We start from the raw sequence: 4,997 nt of genomic DNA, 5'->3' as shown, positions 1-4,997 counted from the left end.
TGTGTGTGTTCATATCATCATTGTAACTCAAGCTGAAATTTGTCTGTGGCATAAACATATTTTTGGAGGAGGTATTAGTCCTTTCTCTAATAATGTGTGATCATTTTGATTTTGTTGAAGGAGGAGAAATTGACGTCAGTGAATTGGAAAATGTTCTGGAAAATATGGGAATAACTGTCACAGATGGGGAATGTGTAGAGTTGGTAAAAGATCTACCAGTTAACGGTAAGCATTTAAAATACTATCTTGAAGGCAGCATGCATTTCTTATTTTGTTGTGAGAATGTTCATGCACTTTTCAATGTGATAGCAAAGAAAAAATACTTTAAAAATTCTTCAAAATGAATTGTCATGCTAATGTAATTATGAGTATACAAATATACCTATAGATACATAGATAGATATAGATCATAGAAAGATTTCCATTTGTTAACATGAATTACATGTGGGCTATGGCTGTACCTTAGGCTGAGAAAGAAGAAGGGAAAAAAGGGATTTAAAAGAAGAAGACTAGATTTAAAAGTACAGCCATATAAGATATGTTTTAAGTTATTTATTTATGTAAACTTATGTAGGTCAAATATTATAAACAACTTTAAAAGAAATGACTGATCTCCTTTCACCTTAGAAGGAATTCTACCTAATGGTAGAACTCTGCTAGAAATATCTGAGTATGATCTTCATCATGCAATTATATTTTTGTATATATTTGACTTTTCATAATCAAAACATTTTAAAAGAGAATCTTGAAATAGGAATTCTGTTTATTAAAGATTTTTTAATTTGGAAATCATATGCTGCTTTATTCATAAAAATTGCCACCAATGTTAAGAAATATCCTTTGTAACTTGAAATTTCATAAGGAAGAAATTGTAAAAGTTAAGTAGTAGTATGTAGAGAAAAGCAAGAAAAGAGTAGGCAGCTGAATAGGAATTGTAAAAACAGTTATATCTGAGCACATTGTAGACTGACAGCATTAACATTCTTATGTGCCAAGAATTAAATACAGTGGATTTATTGATGGCATTTCATTTGTTTAAATTTAAAAGTAAATTAAAAATTTTCTAGGAAAACATGTAAATTACCTTTACCTTAAATTATGACTTTTGCTGCTCTGATGAACCTCCACATTGCTCACTTGTATATGACCTTATTTGTGTCCTTCTTTAGCTACTGGAAAAGTCTACAAAAATAGGTTACTGAATGAGTTGAAGTCTCTTAAGGGTAAGTAAAAAGCATAATAAAAAGCCAAATTAATCTAAAAGACATATACATATACTATTTCCTAGATATTAAGTTGTGAGTCTTGCCAATTTACTTAAATATTATTCAATATTGTTCCCTTCTTTCCACGTAGATATGTTTAATAGCAAAGTATCTCCCTATTGGATTTTTCCTATTTGGCAGAAAAGAAAATAACAAAGTCTATGTCAGAACAATGAACCTAAAGGGAAATATTCATGGAATTTGGTTAGAACTTGAGTCAATTAATCTTTTATAGTGAATAAAAATGAGCCTACTTATTAGTGAGATGATTGAATAATTTTTCCATTACTATGAACTGTTAAATAGTAACTCAGCTTCTTTTAAAATTTAGGGTTTGTAAACCTTTGACCACTATCTCACTAGGAAAAGAAGTTCTGTTATTAACTGCATTATTGACCCTTTTTAAAATTTAAAGCCTAAAGGTTCCTGCAGAGCTTTGGAGCCGTCACAATACTCATATTCCTCTTGTTTTTCCAAGGAGGGCTTATTGATGTCAATAAACTTGATTCTGTTTTGAAAAATATGGGGTGGAACCTCAGTGAAGAAGAAATGAAGGATCTGAAATGCAACCTGCCCACTGATGGTAAGTATTTAAGGTATTTTTTAAGTTAGGAAAATCTGGGATTTTTGTACAGGCATGAATTAGCGAACCCACTAAATGTTTTTTAGGTAGATACAGATATTTTTAGAAATTATAAAAGAATCTAAAAGGCAGTGAATGACTAATTTGTCTTTTGTGTGATTTTCATCCGTTCATGATAGAATTTTTTCAATTGAGTCTAACCAGGGATTGGAGTTTGTTTAGGTCCACTAACAGATTAGGAAAAGTTCAGGGAAAGAAAACAAATTGGAAGAAAGAAGAGAGTAAAAATACATGTACAATGAAAATATATGGAAAAGGGCAATGAGAAGGAAAAAAATGCTAAGGGTAGGGAGTGATTTAAATGCCAGCAACTATGCGTTGAAATGATCACTTCCAATACTACTCAATCCACTTCACCTTGGCAATTATCATTAGACAAGCAGAAAAAAGAACAGGAAAGAATGACAGGTTTGGCACACATCTGTCACAAGTCAAAGGCAATGCTGGATTTAGGCCTGCGTGCGTGTCATGTTTTCTTTCTGCCACTATCAGATTCCCTACTGTGCCAAACTCCATGATCCAAGGATTATATTCCTGCCCTTCAATTGCGTCTGTTAGACTGGAGACATACTTACTGAAGTGCATCTAGTCACAAAGTCATTCTGTCACAAATGAGCATATTAGTGAATATTATTAACCTGGGAAAATTCCTTGGCTGAAAGTGCGTATCTACGACCTGCTCATTTTACTTCTATGCTGTTTTCTTTCAGTGTTGCCATTGATTACCATCTCTTTGTGTAACATATGTATAATTTTCAGAATATATTTCTGTAAAGATATCCACTGATGGTCAGTAGTCTATACTGTTTTGGTAGTAATTATTTATTTATTTATGGCAGAGTCCCCCTTTGTCACCCTCAGTAGAGTGAAGTGGCGTCATAGCTCATAGAAATCTCAAACTTTTTGGCTCAAGTTATTCACTTGCCTCAACCTCCCAAGTAGCTGGGACTATAGGCACCCACCACGGAGCCCAGCTAGTTCTTTTTTTAGTAGAGACAGGGTGTTGCTCTTTCTCAGGTTGGTCTCATCTCCCAAGCTCTAGCAATGTCCCACCTCGGCCTCTCAGAGTGCTAGGATTATACAAGGTGAGCCACCATATACTTCTGACATACTTTCCACTTGGTACTTCTGACATACTTCTGACTTCTCACCATAAACTTCTGACAAAACCCAGTAGCTATCACAAAGCACTCAAGAATATGACATGTTCCTTTTACTTATATAAACTTCATGGTTTTCAATGTTCTTTATCCCTAGACCAGACTCTTGGGTCTAAGTTTAAACTTAATTATCAGGTCAGATTTTGAAATTCAAGGAATGTGGAATTAAGGCCACATATGGGGAGTCATAAAGTAAATTCCAGCTTAAGTGAACAAAAGTAGGGAATAGTCCTACTACAATGGGATCAGTAGTATTTTCCTGGGACATTCTCCAGTCTTCCAATTCCTAATGATCCCACTGTCATTGGCTCTTTTCCCAAATAAATTCTTTATCTGAAAAAAAAAATTTAGTTATTCTTATATTTCCCTGAACTCCTGAAAAAGTCATACAGAATGTTATAAATTTTTTGTCAGCTTGTTTGCACGTGGCTTGCATTTGTACTAAGAGATTGTGAAGAATAATTGCAGATGTCAGGCTACCAAATTTCATCAGAGGAGGCTATATTTTAGCAAAGAGATTATATGGGATTGCAGTCAGAATCTTACCCTTTTTTCTTAAACCACTCTTAGTGAAAGATCTTCTCTGACATTAAATGAAGTGGGAAAAAAGATAGCCTTCTTTGGCACAGCAGCCATCCAAATAACTCTCTTCATGTACTTCATTGAATTAAATATCAATTAAAGCAGATAGACATATAGGTCAAAAAAAAAGAATGGACAGCCTAGAAATAAACCCTTGTCTTTGTGGTCAAATGAATTTCAACAAGGGTGCCAAGTTCACATAACGAGAAAAGACTCTTCGACAAATGGTGTTGGGGTACATACAAGAAACTGGATATCCATGTACAAAACAATGAATTTGGACTCTTGCCTTATAATAAGTATCATATATTAACTGAAAGCTCATTAAAAACCTCAATGTAAGACCTAAACCTATAAAACTTCTACACAGAAACATTTCAGGACATGAGATTTGGCTTGATGTCTGAATATGCCTCCAAACACACACACAACAAAGGCAAAATTAGGCAAATGGAACCATAATGCTTAAAAACTTCTGCAAATTACAAAAATTTCTAAAGATACAAGAAAAAGAATAAAGAGGTCACCAATGGAATTGGAGAAAAATTTGCAAATCACATGTTTGATAAGGGGTTAATATCCAGAATATATAAAGCACTTCTACAACTGAATGACAAAAAAAAAAAATAGATAACTGACATTATTCAGATCTTAGTATCAGCCAAAATAATTTTGGAGAAATGTTTGAGGATTTAGACAACCTGATTTCAAGGCAGTATAAAGCCTCAGTAGTCAGGACGAAAAGATATTGAAGTAAAGATAGACCCATAAATTAATGGAAAGAACAGAGAGTCCAGATATAGACCAGTACTTATATGGAAAATTGATTTTCAAAAAAAGTGCCAAGGTATATAAATAGTGGAAAATGAATATTTCCAAAAAAGTGATGATGTAACTACTATGTATGTATATGGAAAAAAATCTTCACAATTTCTTCATATCACTATTCAACATAGTTCTGGAAGTTCTAGCCAATGCAGTCAGGCAAAGGAAGGAAATAAAGGGCATCCAAATGGGAGCAGAGGAGGTCATACTCTCACTCTTTGCTGATGATGTGATCTTATACTTAGAGAACCCCAAAGATTCAACCACAAGACTTCTGGAAGTGATAAAAAAAAAAAGTCAATGTCTGCAAATCAGTAGCCTTTATATATGCCAACAACAGCCAAGTTGAGAAGGTACTCAAGGACACAATTCCCTTCACAATAGCTTAAAAAAAAAGAAATATCTAGGAATATACCTAACTAAAGAGTTGAAGGAACTCTACTAGGAAAATTATGAAACCCTAAGAACAAAAATAACAGAAGATATTAACAAATGGAGAACATACCATGCTCATGGCTGGGA

The sequence above is a fragment of the Otolemur garnettii genome, unplaced genomic scaffold, assembly GCF_000181295.1.
Source record: "Otolemur garnettii isolate 467f Iridium unplaced genomic scaffold, OtoGar3 scaffold00018, whole genome shotgun sequence".
In the NCBI taxonomy this organism is placed as follows: domain Eukaryota; kingdom Metazoa; phylum Chordata; class Mammalia; order Primates; family Galagidae; genus Otolemur; species Otolemur garnettii.
This window is presented reverse-complemented; position numbering follows the sequence as displayed.